Genomic DNA, 22972 nt, shown 5'->3' on the forward strand with positions numbered 1-22972 from the left:
TGTTCTCATCAGAAGGCCTAAGGTTTCCTCGCTTGTTTCAATCTTCCTTCCCATTTCATCAACCATTAGCTCGGCTTGTGTATGGGTTTTGGATAGAAACTTTTTTATTTTTGATACGTCGTTTACGCTATCTACCTGTTCGCAAAAAAAGTTTCCAGAAGTTGCGTTTGGCGTTCCTTGTCAATTTTTTGTATTCTTTTAGTTTTGATTTGTAGTTGTCCCAGTATACAGGTAATTTTTTTCGTTTTGCCCTATTGTAAAGTCTACGGACCTCTTTGCCTTTGTTCCGAATTTCCCCTGTCATCCAGGGTTTTTCGTAGGCAGACTTCCTTTCTCGTAGGGGACAACTATCCTCGAAAGACTTTACCAGGTCTTCGGCTAATTTGTTGACTTTACTGTCAATGTCCTCTTTACTTAGGCATTCCTCATCTTCTCCTTGCCCCAGTCTGTACCTTAATTTAATTCCGAACTTGGTCCAGTTTTTTTTTGGATTTGTTACGAAATGTTATCCGGTTTGGCGGTGGCCTTGATATTTTGAACCTAATATACCTGTTGTCAGAGAAGGAGTGGTCATCTGAGACAATCCAGTCATGTACCTCGTTTTTTAGGTTTTCTGAACATATTGTTATATCAAGTACTTCCTCCCTAATTCAGTTAACAAATGTAGGTTTATTTCCTACGTTAAGAGTTATTAGGTCGTTAGTACTCAAATAATCTAGAAGGGCTTGACCCCTTTTGTTAGTGTTAGTACTACCCCACGAAAATGTGCTGTGAGTTAGCATCGCTACCTACTAGTACTTCATTACCTGTTTGCTTGATTTTCCTCACCAGCTGCTGCAATTCCGACGTAGGTGGTAATGTCGGGGAGTCGAACGGTAGGTATATAGATGCTAAGTATATATTACCATTCCCTTGCTTCAATGCCGTGGCGTCCGACGATGACAACTCTGGAGAGAAAAGAAAGCATACATTTTTATGGACAATAATACAGGTCCTCGGGCGGGTACCTGTGCTAGCGTAGAAAAGTTGATAATTTATATGGTTCAATCCAGAGACCTTGTACTTCACTGTCCAAGGTTCATGGATTAGACCTATATGTATATTACCTTTGTTCATTTTCTCCATCAGCGCATGAGTTGCCGTTTCGCTCCGATGGAGGTTGATCTGGATGACCTCAATCATTGGTCGTCCAGTAGACGGTTTTCTTAAGAGGCGCTGATGGGTTCGTCTTCCTCTGTGTCTTCGGTCGGTAGGTTTTTCTCCCTCCTCTCCGACTCTTGCCCTTCCAGTCTTGAAGGTGACTGCGTTGCAGATTTAGGACGCCCTGCCCTTCGTCTTTGAGAGACTGGCTAGTGAGAGGTCGTCAATTCCCACCACAAGGAGAGTGCCCTCTTCTTCCTCCTCCCTGTGGAACACTTCCCACCTCTTCCCTTCCAAAGTCTCATTTTGTTTTTCAAAGACTTCGAGCATGCGCTCTGTCTCCAAATTGCAGCCATAACCTTTTACGAAGACTGCCGCTTTAGTCATGTGAGGTACCTCACCCAAACGTATTAAATTGAGATATTCTACAAAATGTTGCAAACATATATTTGTTTGGACACAAACAAACTATGTTTGGATCCAGACATATATTTGTTTTCAATCAGTGGATCCAAACATATTTCTAACATATATTTTTCTGCGTGCAGTAATACCCTCATGCCGATAGAAATCGATAAAATAATGTTTTTCGCCAACTATTTATTTATATATTCTTTTCGATTTATTCCCATTATTATTTTTTTTGTTGCTTTAATAATTCACTACTTTTAAAAACTTTTTTGATAGCCGGGTGATTGATTAGCGCCAAGAAGAGTTATCAACAACACATGCCGTTACGAACCTTTGCGAACTTACAACAACACCATACATAGAGTGACTCTCACAAAATTTTGCGGCGGCTAACGTTATAATTAAAAGAGGACAGAGCAGAAAAAAAACAGTTTTTCTCATAACAATAAATTCTCAAATAAACAAAAAACACACACAAACGGCAAAGCAAAAAAAAAAAATATGGCAAAAAAAACTTTAAGGAAAACACAAAGCAAAACACGAAAAAAAAATGTGAAAAGAAATTCAAATCAGTTAGTAGAGTCGTCTAAGCCCTAAACGTAACATCGATAAAAAATAACGGCGAAAAAAATATATAGTCGCAACGGGATTTTGTTAGTGAATTTAATGTTAGAAGTACTGAAGTTTTGAAATGACTAAAGGAAAATATGAAAAATTATTTTGTGTGATTTTAGTGTAAAGTGATTTGCGTGTTGAATGATTGTTGAAGTGTCGTGGGAAATTAAGAGTAACAAGAAAGAAGTTAACAAAATCATCAAGAATCCACTAATATTTTTTTGTTAATCGCTGTTGTTGTAATAAAGTGAAATCGTGCGTTATGTCATGGCGTGTCATTGCCATGTTAGTGTTGTTTTCAATTTGAAGTGCCGCATTTAGCAAAGAAGGGCCAATGCCAATTTAACTGCTCATTTGTAAAAAAAGGAGGCCCTAGAAAATATGGAAAAATATCCTTAAACATGCCACCTGATAATTAATTGTTATTTCCACTAATGGTGCATATGTGTGTGTGTGAGTCGGCCACAAACAAGTGCGTGAGTGTCTCAAAAGAAAAAAAAAAATTCCCTTGTGAGAGTAGAGGACCTAGAAGAAGCACGTGCTTGTTTGTTTTGTTTATAACGTCACGCTAGAAACGTGTTCTCGTTCTTGCTATTGTTGCTGTTCTTCTTACTGTGTGCTAAACGCATTCACAACAAAACAATTAACTGCCGACTTCTACAAACTTTGGTGCTACACAAACGGAAAACAAAGACCAAAAACCGGCCCGCATTGATCAAAAAGAAACCTGCAAATTTGTATTTATCGCTACTGTTGCGTGCTGCTGCTGTTATTGCTGATATTATTGTTGTCTAATCGAAATTGCCCTGTTCCACCTCCTCCTACCAGCAACCATAAAATGTTATTTTCGGCCAGCTACCGTATTACGCTCATAATGGGTATGTTAATGTGTGTTGTGTTTTTATTTGTCTTCATCTTTACACTCCTCCACCTCCACTTTATCATCGATAATTGCTAATTTCTTCGTTTGAGGGTAACTTCAAACGTTTTGTTTCTTTCTTTGTTCAAACAAGTTGAAAATTTGTTTATATGTATTTTTTTATTTATAAAGTATTTAGGTTCTTGTTTATATTTTGCAACTGTAAAGAACTGTTTTCATAAGTTTGCAATTGTAAGGAGAAAAAAAAACAAATATTAGATTTTGAATACCTACATTGTTAATGGAGAAAGATAAAAGAGTTTGTGTTTGGTCGAAATGGAATATGAACAAATCTGATGCTGGATGGAGGGACCACCGCACAGTAGTGCAGGAATTGATTTTCCTGGCCAAAACCCATAGTTTTTGTCGTCACCGATTGTTTTGATTGTAAACATGTTGAAACTAAGGAAGCCAAAAAAGTTGGGTCAAAATATTGGAAAGTGTGGGCGGGGCGTGCTCCTAAAGAGGATCATTTTTCGGAATATTGCAAAATACGTAAATTTTGCAAAGGAAAAGTAAAATAGCTCACTTCGTGTTAACGATACGGTAATTAATTGAAACGGGTCTTAAATAAAATAATCTTACCTACCTAACAATGTTCCGTTTTGACAGAATGATGCCCGAGAGTGTCCTCTTTCAGCCCATATATACTTTTATACCCGTCCCGCTACATCCCTTCAGCACTTTTTACCCTTTTTGAAATTACATGGGAACAAATGTGTGTTGTATACCCTCAACATTTATGCTAACGAGGGTACATACACTTTCATACGGATGCCTCCACACCAAATATTGGAAAAGTGCAGGTTAGGACCTCCTCTCGAATTGTTCTGATTTTTCTTTAAACAGGTTGCAGTCAAGACATCTATTACGATGATACAAGTTTTTTTCAGTGGCAAGTTCATACTTCTTGAGAAAATTACCCGAAAACTGGTGGCTGGTCCAAACTTTGGATCTCGAAATATTTTGCCCAAACTTACTTTATGCTCAAAAGTGGACCCTATCGGCCCATTCCTTAGGGTACCACCCACACAAATGATCAACATTTTTGTTTAAGTGCGGTTAGGGTCTGTGCGAGAATCGTTTGGAAATTTTTACCGTTGGTACTCCTAGTAGCCCTGTTTACAGCAATATGATGTTTTTCGTGGGCAAGCCCATGTTTCCTGTCCAAGTCCACGTTTCCTATCGAGAGGAATGACTCCCAAAATATGACACTTCCAAAATGGAATATGTCGTTCCATTCCTTTAGTTAACTCCCCATGAAAATCTTTTTAGGAATTTTTTTTTGAAACCACTAAATCGTGGATTTTTAAAATAATTTTGAAACCACTAAATCGTGGGTTTTTAAAATAATTTTTAGAAATTTTTTAAACCACTAAATCGTGGATTTTTTCAATAATATTTAATTTAATTTTCTAGCCACTATATCGTGGATTTTTAAAATAATTTTTAGAGGAATTTTGAAGCCAATTTTAAGTAATTGTTTGAAGCCACTAAACCGTGGATTTTTAAAATAATTTTTAGAGGAATTTTGAAGCCAATTTTAAGTAATTGTTTGAAGCCACTAAACCGTGGATTTTTAAAATAATTTTTAGAGGAATTTTGAAGCCAATTTTAAGTAATTGTTTGAAGCCACTAAACCGTGGATTTTTAAAATAATTTTTAGAGGAATTTTGAAGCCAATTTTAAGTAATTGTTTGAAGCCACTAAACCGTGGATTTTTAAAATAATTTTTAGAGGAATTTTGGGTTTTTAAAATAATTTTTAGTACTTTTTTGAAACCACCAATTCAAGGATTTTTAAAATAATTTTTAGGAATTTTTTAAGACACTAAAAATGAATTTTTAAACCAATTTTAAGTAATTTTTAGAAACCACTAAATCATGGATTTTAAAAATAATTTTGAGGAATTTTTTAAAACCACTAAATCATCGATTTTTAAACTAATTTCAAGTATTTTTTGGAACCACTAAATCGTGGATTTTTAAAATAATTTTTAGGAATTTTTTGAAAACACCAAATCGTGGATTTTTAAAATATTTTTTTTAATAATTTTTAATAGAATTTTCTAGCCACTATAGAGGATTATCAAAATAATTTTAAGGGGAATTTTGAAGTCAATTTTTAGGAACTGTCTGTCTGAAGCCACTAAATCGTGGACTTTAAAATAATTTTTAGGAATTTTTTGATACTACTAAATCGTGGAATTTTTAATAATTTGTAGGGGAATTTTGAAGCCAATTTTTAGGAATTGCCTGAAGCCACTAAATCATGGATTTTCTAAATAATTTTTACTAATATTTGAAGCCACTAAATCGTGGATTTTCTAAATAATTTTTACAGGAAATTTAAAGCCACTAAATCGTGGATTTTAAAATAATTTTTACTAATATTTGAAGCCACTAAATCGTGGATTTTCTAAATAATTTTTACTAATGTTTGAAGCCACTAAATCGTGGATTTTCTAAATAATTTTTACAGGAAATTTAAAGCCACTAAATCATGGATTTTAAAATAATTTTTACAGGAAATTTAAAGCCACTAAATCGTGGATTTTAAAATAATTTTTACTAATATTTGAAGCCACTAAATCGTGGATTTTCTAAATAATTTTTACTAATGTTTGAAGCCACTAAATCGTGGATTTTCTAAATAATTTTTACAGGAAATTTAAAGCCACTAAATCATGGATTTTAAAATAATTTTTACAGGAAATTTAAAGCCACTAAATCGTGGATTTTAAAATAATTTTTACTAATATTTGAAGCCACTAAATCGTGGATTTTCTAAATAATTTTTACTAATGTTTGAAGCCACTAAATCGTGGATTTTCTAAATAATTTTTACAGGAAATTTAAAGCCACTAAATCATGGATTTTAAAATAATTTTTACAGGAAATTTAAAGCCACTAAATCGTGGATTTTAAAATAATTTTTACTAATATTTGAAGCCACTAAATCGTGGATTTTCTAAATAATTTTTACTAATGTTTGAAGCCACTAAATCGTGGATTTTCTAAATAATTTTTACAGGAAATTTAAAGCCACTAAATCATGGATTTTAAAATAATTTTTACTAATATTTGAAGCCACTAAATCGTGGATTTTCTAAATAATTTTTACAGGAAATTTAAAGCCACTAAATCGTGGATTTTAAAATAATTTTTACTAATATTTGAAGCCACTAAATCGTGGATTTTCTAAATAATTTTTACTAATGTTTGAAGCCACTAAATCGTGGATTTTCTAAATAATTTTTACAGGAAATTTAAAGCCACTAAATCATGGATTTTAAAATAATTTTTACAGGAAATTTAAAGCCACTAAATCGTGGATTTTAAAATAATTTTTACTAATATTTGAAGCCACTAAATCGTGGATTTTCTAAATAATTTTTACTAATGTTTGAAGCCACTAAATCGTGGATTTTCTAAATAATTTTTACAGGAAATTTAAAGCCACTAAATCATGGATTTTAAAATAATTTTTACAGGAAATTTAAAGCCACTAAATCGTGGATTTTAAAATAATTTTTACTAATATTTGAAGCCACTAAATCGTGGATTTTCTAAATAATTTTTACTAATGTTTGAAGCCACTAAATCGTGGATTTTCTAAATAATTTTTACAGGAAATTTAAAGCCACTAAATCATGGATTTTAAAATAATTTTTACAGGAAATTTAAAGCCACTAAATCGTGGATTTTAAAATAATTTTTACTAATATTTGAAGCCACTAAATCGTGGATTTTCTAAATAATTTTTACAAAAAATTTAAAGCCACTAAATCGTGGATTTTAAAATAATTTTTACAGGAAATTTAAAGCTACTAAATCGTGGATTTTAAAATAATTTTTACTAATATTTGAAGCCATTAAATCGTGGATTTTCTAAATAATATTTACAGGAATTTTGAAGCCACTAAATCGTAGATTTTTAAAACAATTTTTACTTAAATTTGAAGCCACTAAATCGTGGATTTTTAAAATAATTTTTAGAGGAATTTTGAAGCCACTAAATCGTGGATTTTTTAAATAATAATTTGGGGGAATTTTGAGTCCACTAAATCTTGGATTTTTAAAATAATTTTTAGAGGAATTTTGAATCCACTAAATCGTGGATTTTCTAAATAATATTTACAGGAATTTTGAAGCCACTAAATCGTGGATTTTTTACATAATTTTTACTAATATTTTAAACCACTAAATCGTGGATTTTATAAATAATTTTTACAGGAATTTTGAAGCCACTAAATCGTGGATTTTATAAATAATTTTTACAGGAATTTTGAAGCCACTAAATCGTGAATTTTTAAAATAATTTTTACTAATATTTGAAACCACTAAATCGTGGATTTTCTAAATAATTTTTACTAATATTTGAAAGCACTAAATCGTGGATTTTCTAAATAATTTTTACAGGAACTTTGAAGCCACTAAATCGTGGATTTTTAAAATAATTTTTAAAGGAATTGTGAAGCCAATTTTTAGGAACTGTTTGAAGCCACTAAATTGTGGATTTTTAAAATAATTTTAAGAGGAATTTTGAAGCCACTAAATTGTGGATTATTAAAATAATTTTAAGCGAAATTTTGAAGTAAAAAATCGGGGATTTTTTAAAACAATTTTTTGGAATTGTTTAAAGCCACTAAATTGTGGATTTTTAAAATAATTTTTAGAGGAATTTTGAAACCACTAAATCGTGGATTTTAAAATAATTTTTAGAGGAAATTTAGAAGCCACTAAATCGTAGATTTTTAAAATAATTTTTAGAGGAATTTTGAATCCACTAAATCGTGAATTTTTAAAATAATTTTTACTAATATTTGAAGCCATAAAATCGTGGATTTTCTAAATAATTTTTACTAATAATTGAAGCCACTAAATCGTGGATTTTCTAAATAATTTTTTCCGGGAATTTAAAGCCACTAAATCTGGATTTTAAAATAATTTTTATTAATATTTGAAGCCACTAAATCGTGGATTTTTAAAATAATTTTTAGAGGCATTTTGAAGCCACGAAGTCGTAGATTTTTAAAACAATTTTTACTTATATTTGAAGCCACTAAATCGTGGATGTTTAAAATAAATTTTAGAGGAATTTTGAAGCCACTAAATCGTGGATTTTTAAAATAATAATTTGGGGGAATTTTGAAGTCACAAAATCGTAGATTTTTAAAACAATTTTTACTTATATTTGAAGCCACTAAATCGTGGATTTTCTAAATAATTTTTACAGGAAATTTAAAGCCACTAAATCGTGGATTTTAAAATAATTTTTACTAATATTTGAAGCCATTAAATCGTGGATTTTCTAAATAATATTTACAGGAATTTTGAAGCCACTAGATCGTAGATTTTTAAAACAATTTTTACTTAAATTTGAAGCCACTAAATCGTGGATTTTTAAAATAATTTTTAGAGGTATTTTGAGTCCACTAAATCGTGGATTTTTAAAATAATTTTTAGAGGAATTTTGAGTCCCCTAAATCGTGGATTTTTAAAATAATTTTTAGAGGAATTTTGAATCCACTAAATCGTGGATTTTCTAAATAATTTTTACAGGAATTTTGAAGCCACCAAATAGTGGATTTTTAAAATAATTTTAAGAGGAATTGTGAACCCAATTCTTAGGAACAGTTTGAAGTCACTAAATAGTGGATTTTTAAAATAATTTTTAGAGGAATTTTGAAGCCACTAAGTCGTGGATTTTTTAAATAATTTTAAGAGGAATTGTGAAGGCAATTTTTAGGAATTGTTTGAAGCCACTAAATCGTGGATTTTTAAAATATTTTTTAGTAGGAATTGTGAAGCCAATTTTTAGGAACTGTTTGAAGCCACTAAATCGTAGATTTTTAAAATATTTTTTAAGAGGAATTGTGAAGCCAAATTTTAGGAACTGTTTGAGGCCACTAAATCGTAGATTTTTAAAATAATTTTTACTAATATTTGAAGCCACTAAATTGTGGATTTCTAAAATAATTTCTAGAGGAATTTTGGAGCCACTTAATCTAAATTAAATCGTGGATTTTTAAAATAATTTCTACAGAAGTTTTGAAGCCACTTAATCATGAATTTTTGAAATAATTTTTAGAGGATTATGAAGCCGCTAAATCGTGTATATTTTAATTAATTTATAGATAAATTTTGAAGCCACACGCCCAAAAATTCTAAAGGCCCCCTAAATACGTACTTTTTTGGGAAAAAGGTGTTTCAATTCAATTCCCACAGACTGAGGGAACACCTCTGTCGACAAAGCCGACTGATACGTTTTTACTTGTTTCCATACCGTTTCCCATAAGAGTTAATATATGAGTTTTTATAAGAGTTATATGAGTTTTATGAAAACCCAAGGAGCATTTTTTTTTAATTTTGGAAAAAAAATTAAATTTTTTGAAAAAAATTGTAAACATTAAAAAAAACTCCAAATCTTTTTTTTTAATTTTCATTAGGTATTTTTATGGTATGTTTATCTGTTTTTGGTCTCTTTCAAAAAGTTAGAGCATTTAAAAATAACTTTGATGCAAAATATGAAAAAAACTCAAATTTTTTACTTTGACCTTGAATTCCTCTGCAACAACTAGACCGAATTCAAATGTTTTTAATGCATCGGAAAGCTGATTATTTTATCTGCCGAACAAAAGTATGAAAATATCTCTATCCGTTTAAAAGTTACAGAGTTTTGACCAGCAAAAAACGACTCTGAACCCCGGTGCACAGTGGTTCTTCATGAGCTAATTTAATGTGGAATTACAATGAAACATTTTGCAGACGTCACAACAAATTAAAAAGAATACTGAGTAGAGATGTTTTCTAAAACAACTGGACAAATATTGATGTAACGTGACGTACGAATGTATAAGAGAGAGAGAGAGAGTAAATATAAAGCATATAGCTTTATAAAGTGTACATTAGGGTTATGATTTTTTTCTCCAAAATGATTTCCTGTAGTGAGAATGAATGAACTTTTGCCAATAAATGCCTAAGATAACATAGCATTCCATTTTATTATAAAAAATGTTTTCAGTTAAATATCTGCTTACAGTGAATTCAAAATATTGTAAAAAGTTCTGAAAAATAAAAACTTTTAAAGCTTTTTGTGCAGAAGTTTTTTATCGAATCATTTTATAATTGAGATTTTATGTAATCTTAGGTAACAACTCATCAAAATATCATACATGGATACGAGGTCGTAAATAAGTCATAACCCTAGTGTACCAATGTAATGGTTTGTCACTAAAGATGCATATCTTTATATAAGTATTTATACAGGTGCTTAATCTCCTCGTTTCACTTCTCTACCGAGAAACTTTTTGCAGAACTATAACTAAAAGAAGATGCAAGTAGTGCTGCAATGACTTTGAAAAATTTTAACAATTATTTTTTTTTAATAACTAACATAACATTTGACAGAAAATTGCAAAAATATACACTAGCAAATAAATAATTAAAAATACAATTCAGCACATCATATGAATGATGAGCTTACTTAATGAAGCGTTGCAAATTATCGTTACTAGCAATTTGTCTAAAAAATCTCAAACATGTTAGTCCGTTAGTTTTTTTTTTTGCAAACAAACAAAACCTAAACCAAATTACCTCAAAAAAATGAAACAATAGTAAACGTTCCCTTTAAAATCAGCGAATACAATTTTAATTTGTTGAGGAAATTAAATAAACAGCTGAAACCAAAACCTAGCATTCTAAAAACAAAATATTCCCAACAATTATGTCCTCCTATCCATTAAATACATACGGCGCTCTAGTCCGTATCACAATCTAATTAAATATTAATATAATGTGTCAGTTCAACTCATCATTTTAGTGCGCAGATGATGACAGTGAAATGGACAAAACGCAGAAAACACATCACAGTATTATTAGATTAGATGATGATGTTGATGCGTGTGGTAAATGGGAATTTAATTTACACTGACATTTTGTCCTTCACGTGTGCGACAGAGAGTGAGAGATTTTTCACATGGAAGATAATTTCTTACAGTGATGTTTGATTCGATTCTGAATGAAAATTAAAACATATAAATCAACGACTTTTAACATAATTTTTAGGAATTTTTGAAGCCACTAAATAAATCGTGGATTTTTAAAACATTTTTTAGAGAAATTATGAATTCACTAAATCGCAGGAGCCACTAAATCGTGGATTTTTTAAATAATTTTTAGAGGAATTTTCAAGTCACTAAATCGTGGATTTTTTAAATAATTTTTAAAGGAATTTTGAAGCCACTAAATCGTGAATTTTTTTAAATAATTTTTAAAGGAATTTGGAGGCCACTAAACCGTGGATTTTTTAAATAATTTTTAGAGGAATTTTTAAACCACTAAATCGTGGATTTTTTAAATAAGTTTTAGAGGAATTTTAAAACCACTAAATCGTGGATTTTTTAAATAATTTTTAGAGGAATTTTAAAACCACTAAATCGTGGATTTTTTAAATAAGTTTTAGAGGAATTTTAAAACCACTAAATCGTGGATTTTTTAAATAATTTTTAGAGGAATTTTAAAACCACTAAATCGTGGATTTTTTAAATAATTTTTAGAGGAATTTTAAAACCACTAAATCGTGGATTTTTTAAATAATTTTTAGAGGAATTTTAAAACCACTAAATCGTGGATTTTTTAAATAAGTTTTAGAGGAATTTTAAAACCACTAAATCGTGGATTTTTTAAATAATTTTTAGAGGAATTTTAAACCCCTAAATCGTGGATTTTTTAAATAATTTTTAGAGGAATTTTAAACCCCTAAATCGTGGATTTTTTAAATAATTTTTAGAGGAATTTTAAAACCACTAAATCGTGGATTTTTTAAATAATTTTTAGAGGAATTTTAAAACCACTAAATCGTGGATTTTTTAAATAATTTTTAGAGGAATTTTAAAACCACTAAATCGTGGATTTTTTAAATAATTTTTAGAGGAATTTTAAAACCACTAAATCGTGGATTTTTTAAATAATTTTTAGAGGAATTTTAAAACCACTAAATCGTGGATTTTTTAAATAATTTTTAGAGGAATTTTAAAACCACTAAATCGTGGATTTTTTAAATAATTTTTAGAGGAATTTTAAAACCACTAAATCGTGGATTTTTTAAATAATTTTTAGAGGAATTTTAAAACCACTAAATCGTGGATTTTTTAAATAATTTTTAGAGGAATTTTAAAACCACTAAATCGTGGATTTTTTAAATAATTTTTAGAGGAATTTTCAAGTTAGTAAATCGTGGATTTTTAAATAATCTTTAGAGGAATTTTCAAGCCACTAAATCATGGATTTTTTAAATAAGTTTTAGAGGAATTTTAAAACCACTAAATCGTGGATTTTTTAAATAATTTTTAGAGGAATTTTAAAACCACTAAATCGTGGATTTTTTAAATAATTTTTAGAGGAATTTTCAAGTTAGTAAATCGTGGATTTTTAAATAATCTTTAGAGGAATTTTCAAGCCACTAAATTGTGGATTTTTTAAATAATTTTTAGAGGAATTTTAAAACCACTAAATCGTGGATTTTTTAAATAATTTTTAGAGGAATTTTCAAGTTAGTAAATCGTGGATTTTTAAATAATCTTTAGAGGAATTTTCAAGCCACTAAATCATGGATTTTTTAAATAAGTTTTAGAGGAATTTTAAAACCACTAAATCGTGGATTTTTTAAATAATTTTTAGAGGAATTTTAAAACCACTAAATCGTGGATTTTTTAAATAATTTTTAGAGGAATTTTCAAGTTAGTAAATCGTGGATTTTTAAATAATCTTTAGAGGAATTTTCAAGCCACTAAATTGTGGATTTTTTAAATAATTTTTAGAGGAATTTTAAAACCACTAAATCGTGGATTTTTTAAATAATTTTTAGAGGAATTTTAAAACCACTAAATCATGGATTTTTTAAATAATTTTTAGAGGAATTTTAAAACCACAAAATCGTGGATTTTTTTAAAAATTTTTAGAGGAATTTTAAAACCACTAAATCGTGGATTTTTTAAATAATTGTTAGAGGAATTTTAAACCCCTAAATCGTGGATTTTTTAAATAATTTTTAGAGGAATTTTAAAACCACTAAATCGTGGATTTTTTAAATAATTTATAGAGGAATTTTAAAACCACTAAATCGTGGATTTTTTAAATAATTTTTAGAGGAATTTTAAACCCCTAAATCGTGGATTTTTTAAATAATTTTTAGAGGAATTTTAAAACCACTAAATCGTGGATTTTTTAAATAATTTTTAGAGGAATTTTAAAACCACTAAATCGTGGATTTTTTAAATAATTTTTAGAGGAATTTTAAAACCACTAAATCGTGGATTTTTTAAATAATTTTTAGAGGAATTTTAAAACCACTAAATCGTGGATTTTTTAAATAAGTTTTAGAGGAATTTTAAAACCACTAAATCGTGGATTTTTTAAATAAGTTTTAGAGGAATTTTAAAACCACTAAATCGTGGATTTTTTAAATAATTTTTAGAGGAATTTTAAAACCACTAAATCGTGGATTTTTTAAATAAGTTTTAGAGGAATCTTAAAACCACTAAATCGTGGATTTTTTAAATAATTTTTAGAGGAATTTTAAAAGCACTAAATCGTGGATTTTTTAAATAATTTTTAGAGGAATTTTAAAACCACTAAATCGTGGATTTTTTAAATAATTTTTAGAGGAATTTTAAAACCACTAAATCGTGGATTTTTTTAAATAAGTTTTAGAGGAATTTTAAAACCACTAAATCGTGGATTTTTTAAATAATTTTTAGAGGAATTTTAAAACCACTAAATCGTGGATTTTTTTAAATAAGTTTTAGAGGAATTTTAAAACCACTAAATCGTGGATTTTTTAAATAATTTTTAGAGGAATTTTCAAGTTAGTAAATCGTGGATTTTTAAATAATCTTTAGAGGAATTTTCAAGCCACTAAATCATGGATTTTTTAAATAAGTTTTAGAGGAATTTTAAAACCACTAAATCGTGGATTTTTTTAAATAAGTTTTAGAGGAATTTTAAAACCACTAAATCGTGGATTTTTTTAAATAAGTTTTAGAGGAATTTTAAAACCACTAAATCGTGGATTTTTTAAATAATTTTTAGAGGAATTTTAAAACCACTAAATCGTGGATTTTTTAAATAATTTTTAGAGGAATTTTCAAGTTAGTAAATCGTGGATTTTTAAATAATCTTTAGAGGAATTTTCAAGCCACTAAATCATGGATTTTTTAAATAAGTTTTAGAGGAATTTTAAAACCACTAAATCGTGGATTTTTTAAATAATTTTTAGAGGAATTTTAAAACCACTAAATCGTGGATTTTTTAAATAATTTTTAGAGGAATTTTCAAGTTAGTAAATCGTGGATTTTTAAATAATCTTTAGAGGAATTTTCAAGCCACTAAATTGTGGATTTTTTAAATAATTTTTAGAGGAATTTTAAAACCACTAAATCGTGGATTTTTTAAATAATTTTTAGAGGAATTTTAAAACCACTAAACCATGGATTTTTTAAATAACTTTTAGAGGAATTTTAAAACCACTAAATCGTGGATTTTTTAAATAATTTTTAGAGGAATTTTAAAACCACTAAATCATGGATTTTTTAAATAATTTTTAGAGGAATTTTAAAACCACTAAATCGTGGATTTTTTTAATAATTTTTAGAGGAATTTTAAAACCACTAAATCGTGGATTTTTTAAATAATTGTTAGAGGAATTTTAAACCCCTAAATCGTGGATTTTTTAAATAATTTTTAGAGGAATTTTAAAACCACTAAATCGTGGATTTTTTAAATAATTTATAGAGGAATTTTAAAACCACTAAATCGTGGATTTTTTAAATAATTTTTAGAGGAATTTTAAACCCCTAAATCGTGGATTTTTTAAATAATTTTTAGAGGAATTTTAAAACCACTAAATCGTGGATTTTTTAAATAAGTTTTAGAGGAATTTTAAAACCACTAAATCGTGGATTTTTTAAATAATTTTTAGAGGAATTTTAAAAGCACTAAATCGTGGATTTTTTAAATAATTTTTAGAGGAATTTTAAAACCACTAAATCGTGGATGGTTTAAATAATTTTTAGAGGAATTTTAAAACAACTAAATCGTGGATTTTTTAAATAATTTTTAGAGGAATTTTAAAACCACTAAATCGTGGATTTTTTAAATAATTTTTAGAGGAATTTTAAAACCACTAAATCGTGGATTTTTTAAATAATTTTTAGAGGAATTTTAAAACCACTAAATCGTGGATTTTTTAAATAATTTTTAGAGGAATTTTAAAACCACTAAATCGTGGATTTTTTAAATAATTTTTAGAGGAATTTTAAAACCACTAAATCGTGGATTTTTTAAATAATTTTTAGAGGAATTTTAAAACCACTAAATCGTGGGTTTTTAAAATAATTTGTAGAGCAATTTTGAAGCCACTAAATCGTGGATTTCTTAAATAATTTTTAGAGGAATTTTAAAACCACTAAATCGTGGATTTTTTAAATAATTTATAGAGGAATTTTAAAACCACAAAATCGTGGATTTTTTAAATAATTTTTAGAGGAATTTTAAAACCACTAAATTGTGGATTTTTTAAATAATTTTTAGAGGAATTTTAAAACCACTAAATCGTGGATTTTTTTAAATAAGTTTTAGAGGAATTTTAAAACCACTAAATCGTGGATTTTTTAAATAATTTTTAGAGGAATTTTAAAACCACTAAATCGTGGATGGTTTAAATAATTTTTAGAGGAATTTTAAAACAACTAAATCGTGGATTTTTTAAATAATTTTTAGAGGAATTTTAAAACCACTAAATCGTGGATTTTTTAAATAATTTTTAGAGGAATTTTAAAACCACTAAATCGTGGATTTTTTAAATAATTTTTAGAGGAATTTTAAAACCACTAAATCGTGGATTTTTTAAATAATTTTTAGAGGAATTTTAAAACCACTAAATCGTGGATTTTTTAAATAATTTTTAGAGGAATTTTAAAACCACTAAATCGTGGATTTTTTAAATAATTTTTAGAGGAATTTTAAAACCACTAAATCGTGGGTTTTTAAAATAATTTGTAGAGCAATTTTGAAGCCACTAAATCGTGGATTTCTTAAATAATTTTTAGAGGAATTTTAAAACCACTAAATCGTGGATTTTTTAAATAATTTATAGAGGAATTTTAAAACCACAAAATCGTGGATTTTTTAAATAATTTTTAGAGGAATTTTAAAACCACTAAATTGTGGATTTTTTAAATAATTTTTAGAGGAATTTTTAAACCAGTAAATCGTGAATTTTTTAAATAATTTTTAGAGGAATTTTAAAACCACTAAATCGTGGATTTTTTAAATAAATTTTAGAGGAATTTTAAAACCACTAAATCGTGGATTTTTTAAATAATTTTTAGAGGAATTTTAAAACCACTAAATCATGGATTTTTTAAATAATTTTTAGAGGAATTTTAAAACCACTAAATCATGGATTTTTTAAATAATTTTTAGAGGAATTTTAAAACCACTAAATCGTAGATTTTTTTAAATAATTTTTAGAGGAATTTTAAAACCACTAAATCATGGATTTTTTAAATAATTTTTAGAGGAATTTTAAAACCACTAAATCGTGGATTTTTTAAATAATTTTTAGAGGAATTTTAAAACCACTAAATCGTAGATTTTTTAAATAATCTTTAAAGGAATTTTGAAGCCGCTAAATCGTGGAATTTTTAATAATTTTTAAAGGAATTTTAAAGCCACCAAATCGTGGATTTTTTAAATAATTTTTAAAGGATTTTTGAAGCCACCAAATCGTGGATTTTTTAAATAATATTCAAGGAATTTTGAAGCCTCTAAATCGTGGATTTTTTAAATATTTTTTAAAGGAATTTTGAAGCCACTAAATCGTGGATTTTTTAAATAATTTTTAGAGGAATTTTAAAACCACTAAATCGTGGATTTTTAAATAATTTTTAGAGGAATTTTAAAACCACTAAACCGTGGATTTTTTAAATAATTTTTAGAGGAATTTTAAAACCACTAAATCGTGGATTTTTTAAATAATTTTTAGAGGAATTTAGAAGCCACTAAATGGTGGATTTTTTAAAAAACTTTTAAAGGAATTTTGAAGCCACTAAATCGTGAATTTTTTAAATAACTTTTTAAAGGAATTTTGAAGCCACTAAATCGTGGATTTTTTAAATAACTTTTTAAAGGAATTTTGAAGCCACTAAATTGTGGATTTTTTAAATAATTTTAAAAGGAATTTAGAAGCCACTAAATCGTGGATTTTTTAAATAATTTTTAGAGCAATTTTGAAGCCACTAAATCGTGGGTTTTTAAATAATTTTTAAAGGAATTTGGAAGCCACTAAATCGTGGATTTTTTAAATAACTTTTTAAAAGAATTTTGAAGCCACTAAATCGTGGATTTTTTAAATAATTTTAAAAGGAATTTAGAAGCCACTAAATCTTGGATTTTTTAAATAATTTTTAGAGCAATTTTGAAGCCACTAAATCGTGGATTTTTTAAATAATTTTAAAAGGAATTTAGAAGCCACTAAATCTTGGATTTTTTAAATAATTTTTAGAGCAATTTTGAAGCCACTAAATCGTGGATTTTTTAAATAATTTTAAAAGGAATTTAGAAGCCACTAAATCTTGGATTTTTTAAATAATTTTTAGAGCAATTTTGAAGCCACTAAATCGTGGATTTTTTAAATAATTTTAAAAGGAATTTAGAAGCCACTAAATCTTGGATTTTTTAAATAATTTTTAGAGAAATTTTGAAGCCACTAAATCGTGGATTTTTTAAATAAATATTTAGAACAATTTTGAAGCCACTAAATCGTGGATTTTTTAAATAAATATTTACAACAATTTTGAAGCCACTAAATCGTGGTTTTTTTAAAAAAATATTTAGAACAATTTTGAAGCCACTAAATCGTGGATTTTTTAAATAAATATTTACAACAATTTTGAAGCCACTAAATCGTGGTTTTTTAAATAAATATTTAGAACAATTTTGAAGCCACTAAATCGTGGATTTTTTAAATAAATATTTAGAACAATTTTGAAGCCACTAAATCGTGGATTTTTTAAATAATTTTTATAATTTAATTCATCTTTTTTGGCCCGATGGCTTTGAATTAATGTTCGGTTGTTAAATAAATAAAAAAATAATGTCTCTCAATTTATTCAAATTTATTCCATTTGCCGTGTTTCCGTCCTAATTAGATTCATTACAATAACAATATGTTGTTAAGCAGTGGTGTTTACACCACAACAGGACATGCACTAACTATGTCCTACAACATTGTAACTAAAAATAAAACAATATTTTTGAAGGACACCCACCACCTACCTGTGCTTTCGTCGTTGTTGACTCACGACCCAATGCGTGGTATAATAATATTATGTTTTGTGTGTTGTGCCAATTTTATTTATGTCAGCCAACACCAGGGACAAATTACTGCTGCTTCACATTAGAAGTTAATAAACAAATCCAAAATTTGGAAAAGCCAAATTTAATTTGTGTCACCAAATTTTGTGTGCGGTTGGCTTACTAACTGCGACGCATTTAAGTGGAACATTTGGAAAACTCATTTACATGAAATGTTTTTTGTGGGTACATTGGTTTTTTTGTTGTAACTAATGATTCTATATTACATGAAATGTGAAATAAATTTTTAAATGTTAAACAAATACAAAATTCGATAACCTGTAATTTGTTTTAGTAATACAAATTTTCGCTTGGCTACAGATTTAATGTTAGTTTACGCTAAATAGGTTTAACGCCGGGTAAATAATGAGGTCAGTATTTGAATAATAGATGTCTAGATGCAATTAGTTATAATGGTTTCGATAATGCAGATATAATTATTTCGGATTTTTTACTTTATATAAATTGAATTTGATTTTCTAAAAAAATCCATATTTACAATAGTCAATTTTTTCTGCGGCAATTGTCAGTTTGTCGGTGAGAGAGGGTGTTGAAAGGCTAATATAAGTATGGACTATGAGCTGAAGTTAAGCAATTATTTTCATATGTGCAAAATTGTAAAATATAAAATATAAATTAAAAGTATTTTGACTTCTTAGATTGTTTCTTCTATGTCCTATAGCGAGAAAAGAGAAGAGATTAAGAGAAAATATTATCATATATTTTGTCCTGACAGTTTCTCCCTTTCCTCCCGCATTCGAAGTAATTAATGAATTATTTAAGTTTTTTAAGAAAATGTCAACATCAGTGCTTTTTTAATTTACCTTAATAGCCTCCAGGGGGTCTTCAAAATCCATTATTCCTTCATGCTTCATTTACCACATACACACCCACATTTTTATGTAATTTGTCAAAATCTTAAGATAAAATATTTTTAAAATAATAATCCAGTAAAGACCACATAAATAATTTCTCTACTCTGATAAACTGAAACTTTGACGGCAAGGTCATGGCAAACGCCCGTAGAAATAGTCTGTGACAAATTAATCTTAATTAAAATGTTTATCAACAAAACAAAAAAACGCTTTATGCTGGGAAAATTTATTTATGTGACAGTTTGCACAGTGGAGTACAATTTTTAGGAATCAACTGAGGGGGATCAGAATTTGTAGGTTATCAGATGAGGCTAAACTGAAATGTAAAGATGGAGCAATTAGAGCGATTGAGAGTTATCATATGCCCTGGCACACTGAGGTGTTATGTGTACAACGTTTGAGAAGAACAAATGTTGCTTGGGTTATCGATAATAGTGGAGTGTACCTCGACTTCATCATTTAAATGAAAATGATCACTTTTGGCTTTCAAGCATGCCAAACTGTTTATCCCCCCACCAAAAAATATATTCATATAATAAAATTAAAACCCGTGTTACAGCTTTTCTTCTTAACAATGTGTTAGCGATGCCAATGTCCCACTGTATATCTGTGATTATCTTAAGATATGGTATACGCCCAAACAAGAAAAGAGAAAACTTACTTGCCACCTTAGACTACCAATGCTGATAAGGTTGTACGGATGAAAGGGGGGGCTAGTTCTTATTTAACAATGCAGACATATTCTATCCGAAGGTGGTGTTAATGTTTGATAAGACTCTGTCAACGATAAGAGATGAAATGACAACATTTCAGCATTTTCATTTGGGAGACATTGCGTGTGAAACATGAAATGAATACGAATCATATTATAATTGGATCTTTGAAGGACACAACGGAGTTGATGGAAATTTATTTTATTTGAGATCTTATAGCAGGGATGTTACATTACATACATACGCACCCAACATTATAGAAACATTCCGTTGAATGGAAATGGAAATAGTAATTATGTCTCAGATACAAATTTATATAACCACTTTTTCAATTTATTATTATGGAAGGCATGATAAGTGAACCATAAAAAATCCATCACCGGCAAAACGGTCAAAAGTACTTTTCTCTGATTTCGAATCTTTCCAGGCTGTTGACAGGCCTTGAATGAGTCCTCGGATCTGTGTAACATTGAGCGACAGTGAAATCTTACCATTTTAGTTGGAGAATTAGTAAAGACTGAAGAATAAATGATGATCAAGTCGCTCCAATGAACGTAGGATACTGAGCCTTTCAGATTTGGATGGAAAGATATGTTATCTGGGACCATTATCTGAACTTCTATTAGCTGACTTCAGGGCTGTGATGTTGTATGATCAGATCATTAACTCTGTAGTAGACGCCGTATATTAAAGCCTAGTAAGTTCAAGTTGGATGTGATACATTTGCGGAGTCGTTTCCTAGCCGAACCAGTGCTGAGCATCTGTCTCAGCGTAAACCTTGCTCTTAGGACGTACATGGACGAGCTGTCTAAGAACAAAGAGGAGACTAGAGGGTATTTTTAAAGGACAATGGGGATGATTTCTGGGGTACAGTATACCTCCACCAGTTTAGCTAAGAAAATCCCCATTGGATCCAGGGAGCCATTCTTAATCCATTTCGGATCACAGAAATGTTTTCCTTCCTTATTTAGTATCTAAAAATGCCCCGAGAAACTATCGTCGGTTACGTCAGACCGTAGAGTGATATTTTCAATTATTGCCCTATAAATCTTCTCGGAGACTATGTTCGCTCAGTTCGTATCGTAGAGGGAATACTCTAAATAGTGGAATTTCTCTACAATTTCTTTAAGGAACTATTCGCCCAATTCGAATCGTACTGAGAACTTTCCAATAATCAGTGATTGATGATTGCTATCGCAGGATCCTACTAAAAATCTTAAAAAAATCACTTTTATTGGTGTCTTTGGGTCCTCTTGAAAATCTTTACAAAAATCCACGTTTATTGATGTCTTAGGGTCCTCCTAAAAATCTTGAAAAATTCCGGTTTGTAGGACTCTGGGGTCCTCCAAAAACTTTTTCAAAATTCACGTCTATGGTAGTTCAAAAAATCTTTAATATGAATATCTTAAAAGCCCCTTTTAATGGAAAAATGTTTTTAAAATCTACTTTTTATGGAAAAAATATTTTAAAAAACATCACTTTTTATGGAGAAAAACATTTTTAAAAAATTCCCATAAAAAATATTTTGTTTTTCAAAATAGTTAGGCTTAATCCCATAGTCGTTGTTTTAATATTTTATTAAAACAACTTTAATTTATTAGTGGGAAAAAATTGGCGATGTTTACCAAGGGGTAAGGCAGGGAAGACTACAGTTTCAGATCTCGCCACAGATCTTCATCAGTTCCCTTGTTTCTTGTTTTTAACAAGAAACTTTTTACACCCAAGTGTCAATTGCTTTGTTTATAAATTAAAAAAAAAAAAACATTTTTAAAAAACTTCACTTCTGAAAAAAATGTTTTTAAAAATTCGCGTATTATGGAAAAAAATATTTTCAAAAAATCTGCGTATTATGGACAAAATATTTTTAAAAATTCACTTTTTATAAAAAAAATTCACGTTAATTAAAAAAAATATTTTTAAAAAATCCACTTTTTACAAATACACTTTTTATACAAAAAAATCTCAGTTATGTTGTCTTTAAATTAAAAGAAAAGCATTTAAAAAAAATCACTTATGAAAAAAATATTTTTAAAAATTCGCGTACTATGGAAAAAATATTTTCAAAAAATCTGCGTATTATGGACAAATTAATCTTAAAAATCCACTTTTTATAAAAAAAAAGAAATCCACGTTAATTGAAAAAAATATTTTTAAAATATTCACTTTTTATACAAAAAAAAATCTCAGTTTTGTTGTTTTTAAATTAAAAAAGCATTTTTAAGAAAATCACTTATAAAAAAATATTTTAAAAATTCGCGTATTATGGAAAAAATATTTTCAAAAAATCTGCGTATTATGGACAAAATATTTTTAAAAATCCACTTTTTATAAAAAAATTGACGTTAATTAAAAAAAATATTTTTAAAAAATCCACTTTTTACAAATACACTTTTTATACAAAAAATCTCAGTTTTGTTGTTTTTAAATTAAAAGAAAAGCATTTAAAAAAAATTCACTTATGAAAAAAATATTTTTAAAAATTCGCGTATTACGGAAAAAAATATTTTCAAAAAATCTGCGTATTATGGACAAAATATTTTTAAAAATTAACTTTTTATAAAAAAAATAAAAAAATCCACGTTAATTGAAAAAAAAGTATTTTTAAAAAATCCACATGAAAAAAAATTTACTCAAAAAAATATTTTTAAAAAATCGACTATAGTTTGAGAGAATATTTTTAAGAAAATATTGAAATTTAAATTTTTTTTTGCAAAAAATCTACGTTGATAAAAAATTTTTTAATCCACGGTGATAAAAATTATTTTTTAAAAAAATCGTCGTTTTTAAATAAGTGTTTAAAAAATTCATCATCAATTAAAAAATCACTATTTTTAAAACTTTAAAAATGTGTTTTTTTATTAATTCACGTTTTTTTTTAAA

General features: G+C 27.9%; 1 protein-coding gene across 4 annotated transcripts in view; it reads left to right on the top strand.

Moving 5' to 3' along the window:
- The window catches only part of Ac13E (Adenylyl cyclase 13E), a 429881-nt gene that overhangs the window by 353753 nt on the left and 53156 nt on the right, over positions 1 to 22972 (top strand). The window contains exon 1 of one of the 4 annotated variants that reach the window (XM_073976992.1): positions 2123 to 3044. The exons of the other annotated variants lie outside the window; for them this stretch is intronic. The gene's annotated coding sequence lies outside the window, so the exon portion shown is untranslated. Of the gene's footprint in view, positions 1 to 2122; positions 3045 to 22972 lie in introns of those variants that run through there. 4 annotated transcript variants of the gene reach the window in all.

The sequence above is a fragment of the Musca autumnalis genome, unplaced genomic scaffold (genome assembly GCF_047663935.1).
Source record: "Musca autumnalis isolate F117 unplaced genomic scaffold, ASM4766393v1 scaffold_3, whole genome shotgun sequence".
Classification (NCBI taxonomy): Eukaryota; Metazoa; Arthropoda; class Insecta; order Diptera; family Muscidae; genus Musca; species Musca autumnalis.